Genomic DNA, 17,527 nt, shown 5'->3' with positions numbered 1-17,527 from the left:
AATAGAAAATCACTTCAAAGTGATAGAAATGTTTGTTCATTGAATTTGGACTCGTAACCATCGCGAATAAAAAAGCGCGATAAACTTTGAAAAACTCGCAATGAAATTTATCCAGAATCATTCAAATAGATGAATTGAACCTATCTCTATGCCATTGATATTTTTGATCTACGAATTTGGACTGGTAACCATCGCGATTAAAAAACGCGATAAACTTTGAAAAACTCTCAATGGAATTGATCCAGAATCATTCTTATAGATGAATTGAACCTATCTCTAAGGCATTGAAATGTTTTATCTACGAATTTGGACTGGTAACCATCGTGATTGAAAAAAAAATTTCAAGAAATTTGTTATTGAAAACAAACTATTCATCGCAAACGACATCCCGTATTCCCAAGCGGTCACCCTTCCAAGTACTAACGGGACTCGACGTAACTTAACTTCTGGGAGCTGACGAGACCAGGTGCGTTCTACGTGATATGGCCGTTGACATTCAAAAATGAAAAATTACCCTCCCAGTCCCAATGGATGAATAGAAAATCACTTCAAAGTGATAGAAATGTTTGTTCATTGAATTTGGACTCGTAACCATCGCGAATAAAAAAGCGCGATAAACTTTGAAAAACTCGCAATGAAATTTATCCAGAATCATTCAAATAGATGAATTGAACCTATCTCTATGCCATTGATATTTTTGATCTACGAATTTGGACTGGTAACCATCGCGATTAAAAAACGCGATAAACTTTGAAAAACTCTCAATGGAATTGATCCAGAATCATTCTTATAGATGAATTGAACCTATCTCTAAGGCATTGAAATGTTTTATCTACGAATTTGGACTGGTAACCATCGTGATTGAAAAAAAAATTTCAAGAAATTTGTTATTGAAAACAAACTATTCATCGCCAACGACATCCCGTATTCCCAAGCGGTCACCCTTCCAAGTACTAACGGGACTCGACGTGACTTAACTTCTGGGAGCTGACGAGACCAGGTGCGTTCTACGTGATATGGCCGTTGACATTCAAAAATGAAAAATTACCCTCCCAGTCCCAATGGATGAATAGAAAATCACTTCAAAGTGATAGAAATGTTTGTTCATTGAATTTGGACTCGTAACCATCGCGAATAAAAAAGCGCGATAAACTTTGAAAAACTCGCAATGAAATTTATCCAGAATCATTCAAATAGATGAATTGAACCTATCTCTATGCCATTGATATTTTTGATCTACGAATTTGGACTGGTAACCATCGCGATTAAAAAACGCGATAAACTTTGAAAAACTCTCAATGGAATTGATCCAGAATCATTCTTATAGATGAATTGAACCTATCTCTAAGGCATTGAAATGTTTTATCTACGAATTTGGACTGGTAACCATCGTGATTGAAAAAAAAATTTCAAGAAATTTGTTATTGAAAACAAACTATTCATCGCAAACGACATCCCGTATTCCCAAGCGGTCACCCTTCCAAGTACTAACGGGACTCGACGTAACTTAACTTCTGGGAGCTGACGAGACCAGGTGCGTTCTACGTGATATGGCCGTTGACATTCAAAAATGAAAAATTACCCTCCCAGTCCCAATGGATGAATAGAAAATCACTTCAAAGTGATAGAAATGTTTGTTCATTGAATTTGGACTCGTAACCATCGCGAATAAAAAAGCGCGATAAACTTTGAAAAACTCGCAATGAAATTTATCCAGAATCATTCAAATAGATGAATTGAACCTATCTCTATGCCATTGATATTTTTGATCTACGAATTTGGACTGGTAACCATCGCGATTAAAAAACGCGATAAACTTTGAAAAACTCTCAATGGAATTGATCCAGAATCATTCTTATAGATGAATTGAACCTATCTCTAAGGCATTGAAATGTTTTATCTACGAATTTGGACTGGTAACCATCGTGATTGAAAAAAAAATTTCAAGAAATTTGTTATTGAAAACAAACTATTCATCGCCAACGACATCCCGTATTCCCAAGCGGTCACCCTTCCAAGTACTAACGGGACTCGACGTGACTTAACTTCTGGGAGCTGACGAGACCAGGTGCGTTCTACGTGATATGGCCGTTGACATTCAAAAATGAAAAATTACCCTCCCAGTCCCAATGGATGAATAGAAAATCACTTCAAAGTGATAGAAATGTTTGTTCATTGAATTTGGACTCGTAACCATCGCGAATAAAAAAGCGCGATAAACTTTGAAAAACTCGCAATGAAATTTATCCAGAATCATTCTTATAGATGAATTGAACCTATCTCTATGCCATTGATATTTTTGATCTACGAATTTGGACTGGTAACCATCGTGATTGAAAAAAAATTTCAAGAAATTTGTTATTGAAAACAAAATATTCATCGCCAACGACATCCCGTATTCCCAAGCGGTCACCCTTCCAAGTACTAACGGGACTCGACGTAACTTAACTTCTGGGAGCTGACGAGACCAGGTGCGTTCTACGTGATATGGCCGTTGACATTCAAAAATGAAAAATTACCCTCCCAGTCCCAATGGATGAATAGAAAATCACTTCAAAGTGATAGAAATGTTTGTTCATTGAATTTGGACTCGTAACCATCGCGAATAAAAAAGCGCGATAAACTTTGAAAAACTCGCAATGAAATTTATCCAGAATCATTCAAATAGATGAATTGAACCTATCTCTATGCCATTGATATTTTTGATCTACGAATTTGGACTGGTAACCATCGCGATTAAAAAACGCGATAAACTTTGAAAAACTCTCAATGGAATTGATCCAGAATCATTCTTATAGATGAATTGAACCTATCTCTAAGGCATTGAAATGTTTTATCTACGAATTTGGACTGGTAACCATCGTGATTGAAAAAAAAATTTCAAGAAATTTGTTATTGAAAACAAACTATTCATCGCCAACGACATCCCGTATTCCCAAGCGGTCACCCTTCCAAGTACTAACGGGACTCGACGTGACTTAACTTCTGGGAGCTGACGAGACCAGGTGCGTTCTACGTGATATGGCCGTTGACATTCAAAAATGAAAAATTACCCTCCCAGTCCCAATGGATGAATAGAAAATCACTTCAAAGTGATAGAAATGTTTGTTCATTGAATTTGGACTCGTAACCATCGCGAATAAAAAAGCGCGATAAACTTTGAAAAACTCGCAATGAAATTTATCCAGAATCATTCAAATAGATGAATTGAACCTATCTCTATGCCATTGATATTTTTGATCTACGAATTTGGACTGGTAACCATCGCGATTAAAAAACGCGATAAACTTTGAAAAACTCTCAATGGAATTGATCCAGAATCATTCTTATAGATGAATTGAACCTATCTCTAAGGCATTGAAATGTTTTATCTACGAATTTGGACTGGTAACCATCGTGATTGAAAAAAAATTTCAAGAAATTTGTTATTGAAAACAAAATATTCATCGCCAACGACATCCCGTATTCCCAAGCGGTCACCCTTCCAAGTACTAACGGGACTCGACGTAACTTAACTTCTGGGAGCTGACGAGACCAGGTGCGTTCTACGTGATATGGCCGTTGACATTCAAAAATGAAAAATTACCCTCCCAGTCCCAATGGATGAATAGAAAATCACTTCAAAGTGATAGAAATGTTTGTTCATTGAATTTGGACTCGTAACCATCGCGAATAAAAAAGCGCGATAAACTTTGAAAAACTCGCAATGAAATTTATCCAGAATCATTCAAATAGATGAATTGAACCTATCTCTATGCCATTGATATTTTTGATCTACGAATTTGGACTGGTAACCATCGCGATTAAAAAACGCGATAAACTTTGAAAAACTCTCAATGGAATTGATCCAGAATCATTCTTATAGATGAATTGAACCTATCTCTAAGGCATTGAAATGTTTTATCTACGAATTTGGACTGGTAACCATCGTGATTGAAAAAAAAATTTCAAGAAATTTGTTATTGAAAACAAACTATTCATCGCCAACGACATCCCGTATTCCCAAGCGGTCACACTTCCAAGTACTAACGGGACTCGACGTGACTTAACTTCTGGGAGCTGACGAGACCAGGTGCGTTCTACGTGATATGGCCGTTGACATTCAAAAATGAAAAATTACCCTCCCAGTCCCAATGGATGAATAGAAAATCACTTCAAAGTGATAGAAATGTTTGTTCATTGAATTTGGACTCGTAACCATCGCGAATAAAAAAGCGCGATAAACTTTGAAAAACTCGCAATGAAATTTATCCAGAATCATTCAAATAGATGAATTGAACCTATCTCTATGCCATTGATATTTTTGATCTACGAATTTGGACTGGTAACCATCGTGATTGAAAAAAAATTTCAAGAAATTTGTTATTGAAAACAAAATATTCATCGCCAACGACATCCCGTATTCCCAAGCGGTCACCCTTCCAAGTACTAACGGGACTCGACGTAACTTAACTTCTGGGAGCTGACGAGACCAGGTGCGTTCTACGTGATATGGCCGTTGACATTCAAAAATGAAAAATTACCCTCCCAGTCCCAATGGATGAATAGAAAATCACTTCAAAGTGATAGAAATGTTTGTTCATTGAATTTGGACTCGTAACCATCGCGAATAAAAAAGCGCGATAAACTTTGAAAAACTCGCAATGAAATTTATCCAGAATCATTCAAATAGATGAATTGAACCTATCTCTATGCCATTGATATTTTTGATCTACGAATTTGGGCTGGTAACCATCGCGATTAAAAAACGCGATAAACTTTGAAAAACTCTCAATGGAATTGATCCAGAATCATTCTTATAGATGAATTGAACCTATCTCTAAGGCATTGAAATGTTTTATCTACGAATTTGGACTGGTAACCATCGTGATTGAAAAAAAAATTTCAAGAAATTTGTTATTGAAAACAAACTATTCATCGCCAACGACATCCCGTATTCCCAAGCGGTCACCCTTCCAAGTACTAACGGGACTCGACGTGACTTAACTTCTGGGAGCTGACGAGACCAGGTGCGTTCTACGTGATATGGCCGTTGACATTCAAAAATGAAAAATTACCCTCCCAGTCCCAATGGATGAATAGAAAATCACTTCAAAGTGATAGAAATGTTTGTTCATTGAATTTGGACTCGTAACCATCGCGAATAAAAAAGCGCGATAAACTTTGAAAAACTCGCAATGAAATTTATCCAGAATCATTCAAATAGATGAATTGAACCTATCTCTATGCCATTGATATTTTTGATCTACGAATTTGGACTGGTAACCATCGCGATTAAAAAACGCGATAAACTTTGAAAAACTCTCAATGGAATTGATCCAGAATCATTCTTATAGATGAATTGAACCTATCTCTAAGGCATTGAAATGTTTTATCTACGAATTTGGACTGGTAACCATCGTGATTGAAAAAAAAATTTCAAGAAATTTGTTATTGAAAACAAACTATTCATCGCAAACGACATCCCGTATTCCCAAGCGGTCACCCTTCCAAGTACTAACGGGACTCGACGTAACTTAACTTCTGGGAGCTGACGAGACCAGGTGCGTTCTACGTGATATGGCCGTTGACATTCAAAAATGAAAAATTACCCTCCCAGTCCCAATGGATGAATAGAAAATCACTTCAAAGTGATAGAAATGTTTGTTCATTGAATTTGGACTCGTAACCATCGCGAATAAAAAAGCGCGATAAACTTTGAAAAACTCGCAATGAAATTTATCCAGAATCATTCAAATAGATGAATTGAACCTATCTCTATGCCATTGATATTTTTGATCTACGAATTTGGACTGGTAACCATCGCGATTAAAAAACGCGATAAACTTTGAAAAACTCTCAATGGAATTGATCCAGAATCATTCTTATAGATGAATTGAACCTATCTCTAAGGCTTTGAAATGTTTTATCTACGAATTTGGACTGGTAACCATCGTGATTGAAAAAAAAATTTCAAGAAATTTGTTATTGAAAACCAACTATTCATCGCAAACGACATCCCGTATTCCCAAGCGGTCACCCTTCCAAGTACTAACGGGACTCGACGTAACTTAACTTCTGGGAGCTGACGAGACCAGGTGCGTTCTACGTGATATGGCCGTTGACATTCAAAAATGAAAAATTACCCTCCCAGTCCCAATGGATGAATAGAAAATCACTTCAAAGTGATAGAAATGTTTGTTCATTGAATTTGGACTCGTAACCATCGCGAATAAAAAAGCGCGATAAACTTTGAAAAACTCGCAATGAAATTTATCCAGAATCATTCAAATAGATGAATTGAACCTATCTCTATGCCATTGATATTTTTGATCTACGAATTTGGACTGGTAACCATCGCGATTAAAAAACGCGATAAACTTTGAAAAACTCTCAATGGAATTGATCCAGAATCATTCTTATAGATGAATTGAACCTATCTCTAAGGCATTGAAATGTTTTATCTACGAATTTGGACTGGTAACCATCGTGATTGAAAAAAAAATTTCAAGAAATTTGTTATTGAAAACAAACTATTCATCGCCAACGACATCCCGTATTCCCAAGCGGTCACCCTTCCAAGTACTAACGGGACTCGACGTAACTTAACTTCTGGGAGCTGACGAGACCAGGTGCGTTCTACGTGATATGGCCGTTGACATTCAAAAATGAAAAATTACCCTCCCAGTCCCAATGGATGAATAGAAAATCACTTCAAAGTGATAGAAATGTTTGTTCATTGAATTTGGACTCGTAACCATCGCGAATAAAAAAGCGCGATAAACTTTGAAAAACTCGCAATGAAATTTATCCAGAATCATTCAAATAGATGAATTGAACCTATCTCTATGCCATTGATATTTTTGATCTACGAATTTGGACTGGTAACCATCGCGATTAAAAAACGCGATAAACTTTGAAAAACTCTCAATGGAATTGATCCAGAATCATTCTTATAGATGAATTGAACCTATCTCTAAGGCTTTGAAATGTTTTATCTACGAATTTGGACTGGTAACCATCGTGATTGAAAAAAAAATTTCAAGAAATTTGTTATTGAAAACAAACTATTCATCGCCAACGACATTCCGTATTCCCAAGCGGTCACCCTTCCAAGTACTAACGGGACTCGACGTGACTTAACTTCTGGGAGCTGACGAGACCAGGTGCGTTCTACGTGATATGGCCGTTGACATTCAAAAATGAAAAATTACCCTCCCAGTCCCAATGGATGAATAGAAAATCACTTCAAAGTGATAGAAATGTTTGTTCATTGAATTTGGACTCGTAACCATCGCGAATAAAAAAGCGCGATAAACTTTGAAAAACTCGCAATGAAATTTATCCAGAATCATTCAAATAGATGAATTGAACCTATCTCTATGCCATTGATATTTTTGATCTACGAATTTGGACTGGTAACCATCGCGATTAAAAAACGCGATAAACTTTGAAAAACTCTCAATGGAATTGATCCAGAATCATTCTTATAGATGAATTGAACCTATCTCTAAGGCATTGAAATGTTTTATCTACGAATTTGGACTGGTAACCATCGTGATTGAAAAAAAAATTTCAAGAAATTTGTTATTGAAAACAAACTATTCATCGCCAACGACATTCCGTATTCCCAAGCGGTCACCCTTCCAAGTACTAACGGGACTCGACGTGACTTAACTTCTGGGAGCTGACGAGACCAGGTGCGTTCTACGTGATATGGCCGTTGACATTCAAAAATGAAAAATTACCCTCCCAGTCCCAATGGATGAATAGAAAATCACTTCAAAGTGATAGAAATGTTTGTTCATTGAATTTGGACTCGTAACCATCGCGAATAAAAAAGCGCGATAAACTTTGAAAAACTCGCAATGAAATTTATCCAGAATCATTCAAATAGATGAATTGAACCTATCTCTATGCCATTGATATTTTTGATCTACGAATTTGGACTGGTAACCATCGCGATTAAAAAACGCGATAAACTTTGAAAAACTCTCAATGGAATTGATCCAGAATCATTCTTATAGATGAATTGAACCTATCTCTAAGGCTTTGAAATGTTTTATCTACGAATTTGGACTGGTAACCATCGTGATTGAAAAAAAAATTTCAAGAAATTTGTTATTGAAAACAAACTATTCATCGCAAACGACATCCCGTATTCCCAAGCGGTCACCCTTCCAAGTACTAACGGGACTCGACGTAACTTAACTTCTGGGAGCTGACGAGACCAGGTGCGTTCTACGTGATATGGCCGTTGACATTCAAAAATGAAAAATTACCCTCCCAGTCCCAATGGATGAATAGAAAATCACTTCAAAGTGATAGAAATGTTTGTTCATTGAATTTGGACTCGTAACCATCGCGAATAAAAAAGCGCGATAAACTTTGAAAAACTCGCAATGAAATTTATCCAGAATCATTCAAATAGATGAATTGAACCTATCTCTATGCCATTGATATTTTTGATCTACGAATTTGGACTGGTAACCATCGCGATTAAAAAACGCGATAAACTTTGAAAAACTCTCAATGGAATTGATCCAGAATCATTCTTATAGATGAATTGAACCTATCTCTAAGGCTTTGAAATGTTTTATCTACGAATTTGGACTGGTAACCATCGTGATTGAAAAAAAAATTTCAAGAAATTTGTTATTGAAAACAAACTATTCATCGCAAACGACATCCCGTATTCCCAAGCGGTCACCCTTCCAAGTACTAACGGGACTCGACGTAACTTAACTTCTGGGAGCTGACGAGACCAGGTGCGTTCTACGTGATATGGCCGTTGACATTCAAAAATGAAAAATTACCCTCCCAGTCCCAATGGATGAATAGAAAATCACTTCAAAGTGATAGAAATGTTTGTTCATTGAATTTGGACTCGTAACCATCGCGAATAAAAAAGCGCGATAAACTTTGAAAAACTCGCAATGAAATTTATCCAGAATCATTCAAATAGATGAATTGAACCTATCTCTATGCCATTGATATTTTTGATCTACGAATTTGGACTGGTAACCATCGCGATTAAAAAACGCGATAAACTTTGAAAAACTCTCAATGGAATTGATCCAGAATCATTCTTATAGATGAATTGAACCTATCTCTAAGGCTTTGAAATGTTTTATCTACGAATTTGGACTGGTAACCATCGTGATTGAAAAAAAAATTTCAAGAAATTTGTTATTGAAAACAAACTATTCATCGCAAACGACATCCCGTATTCCCAAGCGGTCACCCTTCCAAGTACTAACGGGACTCGACGTAACTTAACTTCTGGGAGCTGACGAGACCAGGTGCGTTCTACGTGATATGGCCGTTGACATTCAAAAATGAAAAATTACCCTCCCAGTCCCAATGGATGAATAGAAAATCACTTCAAAGTGATAGAAATGTTTGTTCATTGAATTTGGACTCGTAACCATCGCGAATAAAAAAGCGCGATAAACTTTGAAAAACTCGCAATGAAATTTATCCAGAATCATTCAAATAGATGAATTGAACCTATCTCTATGCCATTGATATTTTTGATCTACGAATTTGGACTGGTAACCATCGCGATTAAAAAACGCGATAAACTTTGAAAAACTCTCAATGGAATTGATCCAGAATCATTCTTATAGATGAATTGAACCTATCTCTAAGGCTTTGAAATGTTTTATCTACGAATTTGGACTGGTAACCATCGTGATTGAAAAAAAAATTTCAAGAAATTTGTTATTGAAAACAAACTATTCATCGCAAACGACATCCCGTATTCCCAAGCGGTCACCCTTCCAAGTACTAACGGGACTCGACGTAACTTAACTTCTGGGAGCTGACGAGACCAGGTGCGTTCTACGTGATATGGCCGTTGACATTCAAAAATGAAAAATTACCCTCCCAGTCCCAATGGATGAATAGAAAATCACTTCAAAGTGATAGAAATGTTTGTTCATTGAATTTGGACTCGTAACCATCGCGAATAAAAAAGCGCGATAAACTTTGAAAAACTCGCAATGAAATTTATCCAGAATCATTCAAATAGATGAATTGAACCTATCTCTATGCCATTGATATTTTTGATCTACGAATTTGGACTGGTAACCATCGCGATTAAAAAACGCGATAAACTTTGAAAAACTCTCAATGGAATTGATCCAGAATCATTCTTATAGATGAATTGAACCTATCTCTAAGGCATTGAAATGTTTTATCTACGAATTTGGACTGGTAACCATCGTGATTGAAAAAAAAATTTCAAGAAATTTGTTATTGAAAACAAACTATTCATCGCCAACGACATTCCGTATTCCCAAGCGGTCACCCTTCCAAGTACTAACGGGACTCGACGTGACTTAACTTCTGGGAGCTGACGAGACCAGGTGCGTTCTACGTGATATGGCCGTTGACATTCAAAAATGAAAAATTACCCTCCCAGTCCCAATGGATGAATAGAAAATCACTTCAAAGTGATAGAAATGTTTGTTCATTGAATTTGGACTCGTAACCATCGCGAATAAAAAAGCGCGATAAACTTTGAAAAACTCGCAATGAAATTTATCCAGAATCATTCAAATAGATGAATTGAACCTATCTCTATGCCATTGATATTTTTGATCTACGAATTTGGACTGGTAACCATCGCGATTAAAAAACGCGATAAACTTTGAAAAACTCTCAATGGAATTGATCCAGAATCATTCTTATAGATGAATTGAACCTATCTCTAAGGCATTGAAATGTTTTATCTACGAATTTGGACTGGTAACCATCGTGATTGAAAAAAAAATTTCAAGAAATTTGTTATTGAAAACAAACTATTCATCGCCAACGACATTCCGTATTCCCAAGCGGTCACCCTTCCAAGTACTAACGGGACTCGACGTGACTTAACTTCTGGGAGCTGACGAGACCAGGTGCGTTCTACGTGATATGGCCGTTGACATTCAAAAATGAAAAATTACCCTCCCAGTCCCAATGGATGAATAGAAAATCACTTCAAAGTGATAGAAATGTTTGTTCATTGAATTTGGACTCGTAACCATCGCGAATAAAAAAGCGCGATAAACTTTGAAAAACTCGCAATGAAATTTATCCAGAATCATTCAAATAGATGAATTGAACCTATCTCTATGCCATTGATATTTTTGATCTACGAATTTGGACTGGTAACCATCGCGATTAAAAAACGCGATAAACTTTGAAAAACTCTCAATGGAATTGATCCAGAATCATTCTTATAGATGAATTGAACCTATCTCTAAGGCATTGAAATGTTTTATCTACGAATTTGGACTGGTAACCATCGTGATTGAAAAAAAAATTTCAAGAAATTTGTTATTGAAAACAAACTATTCATCGCCAACGACATTCCGTATTCCCAAGCGGTCACCCTTCCAAGTACTAACGGGACTCGACGTGACTTAACTTCTGGGAGCTGACGAGACCAGGTGCGTTCTACGTGATATGGCCGTTGACATTCAAAAATGAAAAATTACCCTCCCAGTCCCAATGGATGAATAGAAAATCACTTCAAAGTGATAGAAATGTTTGTTCATTGAATTTGGACTCGTAACCATCGCGAATAAAAAAGCGCGATAAACTTTGAAAAACTCGCAATGAAATTTATCCAGAATCATTCAAATAGATGAATTGAACCTATCTCTATGCCATTGATATTTTTGATCTACGAATTTGGACTGGTAACCATCGCGATTAAAAAACGCGATAAACTTTGAAAAACTCTCAATGGAATTGATCCAGAATCATTCTTATAGATGAATTGAACCTATCTCTAAGGCTTTGAAATGTTTTATCTACGAATTTGGACTGGTAACCATCGTGATTGAAAAAAAAATTTCAAGAAATTTGTTATTGAAAACAAACTATTCATCGCAAACGACATCCCGTATTCCCAAGCGGTCACCCTTCCAAGTACTAACGGGACTCGACGTAACTTAACTTCTGGGAGCTGACGAGACCAGGTGCGTTCTACGTGATATGGCCGTTGACATTCAAAAATGAAAAATTACCCTCCCAGTCCCAATGGATGAATAGAAAATCACTTCAAAGTGATAGAAATGTTTGTTCATTGAATTTGGACTCGTAACCATCGCGAATAAAAAAGCGCGATAAACTTTGAAAAACTCGCAATGAAATTTATCCAGAATCATTCAAATAGATGAATTGAACCTATCTCTATGCCATTGATATTTTTGATCTACGAATTTGGACTGGTAACCATCGCGATTAAAAAACGCAATAAACTTTGAAAAACTCTCAATGGAATTGATCCAGAATCATTCTTATAGATGAATTGAACCTATCTCTAAGGCTTTGAAATGTTTTATCTACGAATTTGGACTGGTAACCATCGTGATTGAAAAAAAAATTTCAAGAAATTTGTTATTGAAAACAAACTATTCATCGCAAACGACATCCCGTATTCCCAAGCGGTCACCCTTCCAAGTACTAACGGGACTCGACGTAACTTAACTTCTGGGAGCTGACGAGACCAGGTGCGTTCTACGTGATATGGCCGTTGACATTCAAAAATGAAAAATTACCCTCCCAGTCCCAATGGATGAATAGAAAATCACTTCAAAGTGATAGAAATGTTTGTTCATTGAATTTGGACTCGTAACCATCGCGAATAAAAAAGCGCGATAAACTTTGAAAAACTCGCAATGAAATTTATCCAGAATCATTCAAATAGATGAATTGAACCTATCTCTATGCCATTGATATTTTTGATCTACGAATTTGGACTGGTAACCATCGCGATTAAAAAACGCGATAAACTTTGAAAAACTCTCAATGGAATTGATCCAGAATCATTCTTATAGATGAATTGAACCTATCTCTAAGGCTTTGAAATGTTTTATCTACGAATTTGGACTGGTAACCATCGTGATTGAAAAAAAAATTTCAAGAAATTTGTTATTGAAAACAAACTATTCATCGCAAACGACATCCCGTATTCCCAAGCGGTCACCCTTCCAAGTACTAACGGGACTCGACGTAACTTAACTTCTGGGAGCTGACGAGACCAGGTGCGTTCTACGTGATATGGCCGTTGACATTCAAAAATGAAAAATTACCCTCCCAGTCCCAATGGATGAATAGAAAATCACTTCAAAGTGATAGAAATGTTTGTTCATTGAATTTGGACTCGTAACCATCGCGAATAAAAAAGCGCGATAAACTTTGAAAAACTCGCAATGAAATTTATCCAGAATCATTCAAATAGATGAATTGAACCTATCTCTATGCCATTGATATTTTTGATCTACGAATTTGGACTGGTAACCATCGCGATTAAAAAACGCGATAAACTTTGAAAAACTCTCAATGGAATTGATCCAGAATCATTCTTATAGATGAATTGAACCTATCTCTAAGGCTTTGAAATGTTTTATCTACGAATTTGGACTGGTAACCATCGTGATTGAAAAAAAAATTTCAAGAAATTTGTTATTGAAAACAAACTATTCATCGCAAACGACATCCCGTATTCCCAAGCGGTCACCCTTCCAAGTACTAACGGGACTCGACGTAACTTAACTTCTGGGAGCTGACGAGACCAGGTGCGTTCTACGTGATATGGCCGTTGACATTCAAAAATGAAAAATTACCCTCCCAGTCCCAATGGATGAATAGAAAATCACTTCAAAGTGATAGAAATGTTTGTTCATTGAATTTGGACTCGTAACCATCGCGAATAAAAAAGCGCGATAAACTTTGAAAAACTCGCAATGAAATTTATCCAGAATCATTCAAATAGATGAATTGAACCTATCTCTATGCCATTGATATTTTTGATCTACGAATTTGGACTGGTAACCATCGCGATTAAAAAACGCGATAAACTTTGAAAAACTCTCAATGGAATTGATCCAGAATCATTCTTATAGATGAATTGAACCTATCTCTAAGGCATTGAAATGTTTTATCTACGAATTTGGACTGGTAACCATCGTGATTGAAAAAAAAATTTCAAGAAATTTGTTATTGAAAACAAACTATTCATCGCCAACGACATTCCGTATTCCCAAGCGGTCACCCTTCCAAGTACTAACGGGACTCGACGTGACTTAACTTCTGGGAGCTGACGAGACCAGGTGCGTTCTACGTGATATGGCCGTTGACATTCAAAAATGAAAAATTACCCTCCCAGTCCCAATGGATGAATAGAAAATCACTTCAAAGTGATAGAAATGTTTGTTCATTGAATTTGGACTCGTAACCATCGCGAATAAAAAAGCGCGATAAACTTTGAAAAACTCGCAATGAAATTTATCCAGAATCATTCAAATAGATGAATTGAACCTATCTCTATGCCATTGATATTTTTGATCTACGAATTTGGACTGGTAACCATCGCGATTAAAAAACGCAATAAACTTTGAAAAACTCTCAATGGAATTGATCCAGAATCATTCTTATAGATGAATTGAACCTATCTCTAAGGCTTTGAAATGTTTTATCTACGAATTTGGACTGGTAACCATCGTGATTGAAAAAAAAATTTCAAGAAATTTGTTATTGAAAACAAACTATTCATCGCAAACGACATCCCGTATTCCCAAGCGGTCACCCTTCCAAGTACTAACGGGACTCGACGTAACTTAACTTCTGGGAGCTGACGAGACCAGGTGCGTTCTACGTGATATGGCCGTTGACATTCAAAAATGAAAAATTACCCTCCCAGTCCCAATGGATGAATAGAAAATCACTTCAAAGTGATAGAAATGTTTGTTCATTGAATTTGGACTCGTAACCATCGCGAATAAAAAAGCGCGATAAACTTTGAAAAACTCGCAATGAAATTTATCCAGAATCATTCAAATAGATGAATTGAACCTATCTCTATGCCATTGATATTTTTGATCTACGAATTTGGACTGGTAACCATCGCGATTAAAAAACGCGATAAACTTTGAAAAACTCTCAATGGAATTGATCCAGAATCATTCTTATAGATGAATTGAACCTATCTCTAAGGCTTTGAAATGTTTTATCTACGAATTTGGACTGGTAACCATCGTGATTGAAAAAAAAATTTCAAGAAATTTGTTATTGAAAACAAACTATTCATCGCAAACGACATCCCGTATTCCCAAGCGGTCACCCTTCCAAGTACTAACGGGACTCGACGTAACTTAACTTCTGGGAGCTGACGAGACCAGGTGCGTTCTACGTGATATGGCCGTTGACATTCAAAAATGAAAAATTACCCTCCCAGTCCCAATGGATGAATAGAAAATCACTTCAAAGTGATAGAAATGTTTGTTCATTGAATTTGGACTCGTAACCATCGCGAATAAAAAAGCGCGATAAACTTTGAAAAACTCGCAATGAAATTTATCCAGAATCATTCAAATAGATGAATTGAACCTATCTCTATGCCATTGATATTTTTGATCTACGAATTTGGACTGGTAACCATCGCGATTAAAAAACGCGATAAACTTTGAAAAACTCTCAATGGAATTGATCCAGAATCATTCTTATAGATGAATTGAACCTATCTCTAAGGCTTTGAAATGTTTTATCTACGAATTTGGACTGGTAACCATCGTGATTGAAAAAAAAATTTCAAGAAATTTGTTATTGAAAACAAACTATTCATCGCAAACGACATCCCGTATTCCCAAGCGGTCACCCTTCCAAGTACTAACGGGACTCGACGTAACTTAACTTCTGGGAGCTGACGAGACCAGGTGCGTTCTACGTGATATGGCCGTTGACATTCAAAAATGAAAAATTACCCTCCCAGTCCCAATGGATGAATAGAAAATCACTTCAAAGTGATAGAAATGTTTGTTCATTGAATTTGGACTCGTAACCATCGCGAATAAAAAAGCGCGATAAACTTTGAAAAACTCGCAATGAAATTTATCCAGAATCATTCAAATAGATGAATTGAACCTATCTCTATGCCATTGATATTTTTGATCTACGAATTTGGACTGGTAACCATCGCGATTAAAAAACGCGATAAACTTTGAAAAACTCTCAATGGAATTGATCCAGAATCATTCTTATAGATGAATTGAACCTATCTCTAAGGCATTGAAATGTTTTATCTACGAATTTGGACTGGTAACCATCGTGATTGAAAAAAAAATTTCAAGAAATTTGTTATTGAAAACAAACTATTCATCGCCAACGACATTCCGTATTCCCAAGCGGTCACCCTTCCAAGTACTAACGGGACTCGACGTGACTTAACTTCTGGGAGCTGACGAGACCAGGTGCGTTCTACGTGATATGGCCGTTGACATTCAAAAATGAAAAATTACCCTCCCAGTCCCAATGGATGAATAGAAAATCACTTCAAAGTGATAGAAATGTTTGTTCATTGAATTTGGACTCGTAACCATCGCGAATAAAAAAGCGCGATAAACTTTGAAAAACTCGCAATGAAATTTATCCAGAATCATTCAAATAGATGAATTGAACCTATCTCTATGCCATTGATATTTTTGATCTACGAATTTGGACTGGTAACCATCGCGATTAAAAAACGCGATAAACTTTGAAAAACTCTCAATGGAATTGATCCAGAATCATTCTTATAGATGAATTGAACCTATCTCTAAGGCTTTGAAATGTTTTATCTACGAATTTGGACTGGTAACCATCGTGATTGAAAAAAAAATTTCAAGAAATTTGTTATTGAAAACAAACTATTCATCGCAAACGACATCCCGTATTCCCAAGCGGTCACCCTTCCAAGTACTAACGGGACTCGACGTAACTTAACTTCTGGGAGCTGACGAGACCAGGTGCGTTCTACGTGATATGGCCGTTGACATTCAAAAATGAAAAATTACCCTCCCAGTCCCAATGGATGAATAGAAAATCACTTCAAAGTGATAGAAATGTTTGTTCATTGAATTTGGACTCGTAACCATCGCGAATAAAAAAGCGCGATAAACTTTGAAAAACTCGCAATGAAATTTATCCAGAATCATTCAAATAGATGAATTGAACCTATCTCTATGCCATTGATATTTGGACTGGTAACCATCGTGATTGAAAAAAAAATTTCAAGAAATTTGTTATTGAAAACAAACTATTCATCGCCAACGACATCCCGTATTCCCAAGCGGTCACCCTTCCAAGTACTAACGGGACTCGACGTGACTTAACTTCTGGGAGCTGACGAGACCAGGTGCGTTCTACGTGATATGGCCGTTGACATTCAAAAATGAAAAATTACCCTCCCAGTCCCAATGGATGAATAGAAAATCACTTCAAAGTGATAGAAATGTTTGTTCATTGAATTTGGACTCGTAACCATCGCGAATAAAAAAGCGCGATAAACTTTGAAAAACTCGCAATGAAATTTATCCAGAATCATTCCTATAGATGAATTGAACCTATCTCTATGCCATTGATATTTTTGATCTACGAATTTGGACTGGTAACCATCGCGATTAAAAAGCGCGATAAACTTTGAAAAACTCTCAATGGAATTGATCCAGAATCATTCTTATAGATGAATTGAACCTATCTCTAAGGCATTGAAATGTTTTATCTACGAATTTGGACT

The 17,527-nt window shown here is 36.5% G+C and overlaps 33 pseudogenes; all 33 read right to left on the bottom strand.

Moving 5' to 3' along the window:
• Nucleotides 1-375: 375 nt before the first annotated feature.
• Nucleotides 376-494, bottom strand: LOC124334524 (annotated as a pseudogene).
• Nucleotides 495-909: 415 nt separating this feature from the next.
• LOC124334754 lies at nt 910-1,028 on the bottom strand (annotated as a pseudogene).
• A 415-nt stretch (nt 1,029-1,443) lies between these two features.
• LOC124334523 lies at nt 1,444-1,562 on the bottom strand (annotated as a pseudogene).
• Nucleotides 1,563-1,977: 415 nt separating this feature from the next.
• On the bottom strand, nt 1,978-2,096 carry LOC124334753 (annotated as a pseudogene).
• A 284-nt stretch (nt 2,097-2,380) lies between these two features.
• Nucleotides 2,381-2,499, bottom strand: LOC124330719 (annotated as a pseudogene).
• A 415-nt stretch (nt 2,500-2,914) lies between these two features.
• On the bottom strand, nt 2,915-3,033 carry LOC124334752 (annotated as a pseudogene).
• Nucleotides 3,034-3,447: 414 nt separating this feature from the next.
• Nucleotides 3,448-3,566, bottom strand: LOC124330718 (annotated as a pseudogene).
• Nucleotides 3,567-3,981: 415 nt separating this feature from the next.
• LOC124330082 lies at nt 3,982-4,100 on the bottom strand (annotated as a pseudogene).
• A 284-nt stretch (nt 4,101-4,384) lies between these two features.
• LOC124330717 lies at nt 4,385-4,503 on the bottom strand (annotated as a pseudogene).
• Nucleotides 4,504-4,918: 415 nt separating this feature from the next.
• On the bottom strand, nt 4,919-5,037 carry LOC124334751 (annotated as a pseudogene).
• A 415-nt stretch (nt 5,038-5,452) lies between these two features.
• Nucleotides 5,453-5,571, bottom strand: LOC124334522 (annotated as a pseudogene).
• A 415-nt stretch (nt 5,572-5,986) lies between these two features.
• Nucleotides 5,987-6,105, bottom strand: LOC124334521 (annotated as a pseudogene).
• A 415-nt stretch (nt 6,106-6,520) lies between these two features.
• Nucleotides 6,521-6,639, bottom strand: LOC124330716 (annotated as a pseudogene).
• A 415-nt stretch (nt 6,640-7,054) lies between these two features.
• Nucleotides 7,055-7,173, bottom strand: LOC124329887 (annotated as a pseudogene).
• Nucleotides 7,174-7,588: 415 nt separating this feature from the next.
• Nucleotides 7,589-7,707, bottom strand: LOC124329885 (annotated as a pseudogene).
• A 415-nt stretch (nt 7,708-8,122) lies between these two features.
• On the bottom strand, nt 8,123-8,241 carry LOC124334520 (annotated as a pseudogene).
• Nucleotides 8,242-8,656: 415 nt separating this feature from the next.
• LOC124334519 lies at nt 8,657-8,775 on the bottom strand (annotated as a pseudogene).
• Nucleotides 8,776-9,190: 415 nt separating this feature from the next.
• Nucleotides 9,191-9,309, bottom strand: LOC124334518 (annotated as a pseudogene).
• Nucleotides 9,310-9,724: 415 nt separating this feature from the next.
• Nucleotides 9,725-9,843, bottom strand: LOC124334517 (annotated as a pseudogene).
• A 415-nt stretch (nt 9,844-10,258) lies between these two features.
• LOC124329884 lies at nt 10,259-10,377 on the bottom strand (annotated as a pseudogene).
• A 415-nt stretch (nt 10,378-10,792) lies between these two features.
• Nucleotides 10,793-10,911, bottom strand: LOC124329883 (annotated as a pseudogene).
• A 415-nt stretch (nt 10,912-11,326) lies between these two features.
• Nucleotides 11,327-11,445, bottom strand: LOC124329882 (annotated as a pseudogene).
• A 415-nt stretch (nt 11,446-11,860) lies between these two features.
• On the bottom strand, nt 11,861-11,979 carry LOC124334516 (annotated as a pseudogene).
• A 415-nt stretch (nt 11,980-12,394) lies between these two features.
• LOC124334514 lies at nt 12,395-12,513 on the bottom strand (annotated as a pseudogene).
• Nucleotides 12,514-12,928: 415 nt separating this feature from the next.
• LOC124334513 lies at nt 12,929-13,047 on the bottom strand (annotated as a pseudogene).
• Nucleotides 13,048-13,462: 415 nt separating this feature from the next.
• On the bottom strand, nt 13,463-13,581 carry LOC124334512 (annotated as a pseudogene).
• Nucleotides 13,582-13,996: 415 nt separating this feature from the next.
• On the bottom strand, nt 13,997-14,115 carry LOC124329881 (annotated as a pseudogene).
• A 415-nt stretch (nt 14,116-14,530) lies between these two features.
• Nucleotides 14,531-14,649, bottom strand: LOC124334511 (annotated as a pseudogene).
• A 415-nt stretch (nt 14,650-15,064) lies between these two features.
• On the bottom strand, nt 15,065-15,183 carry LOC124334510 (annotated as a pseudogene).
• Nucleotides 15,184-15,598: 415 nt separating this feature from the next.
• LOC124334509 lies at nt 15,599-15,717 on the bottom strand (annotated as a pseudogene).
• A 415-nt stretch (nt 15,718-16,132) lies between these two features.
• LOC124329879 lies at nt 16,133-16,251 on the bottom strand (annotated as a pseudogene).
• A 415-nt stretch (nt 16,252-16,666) lies between these two features.
• On the bottom strand, nt 16,667-16,785 carry LOC124334508 (annotated as a pseudogene).
• Nucleotides 16,786-17,055: 270 nt separating this feature from the next.
• Nucleotides 17,056-17,174, bottom strand: LOC124334750 (annotated as a pseudogene).
• Nucleotides 17,175-17,527: the final 353 nt, after the last annotated feature.

The sequence above is a fragment of the Daphnia pulicaria genome, chromosome 3 (assembly GCF_021234035.1).
Source record: "Daphnia pulicaria isolate SC F1-1A chromosome 3, SC_F0-13Bv2, whole genome shotgun sequence".
In the NCBI taxonomy this organism is placed as follows: Eukaryota; Metazoa; Arthropoda; class Branchiopoda; order Diplostraca; family Daphniidae; genus Daphnia; species Daphnia pulicaria.
The sequence above is the reverse complement of the archived record's forward strand: the minus strand, read 5'-3'. Positions and strand labels throughout refer to the sequence as shown.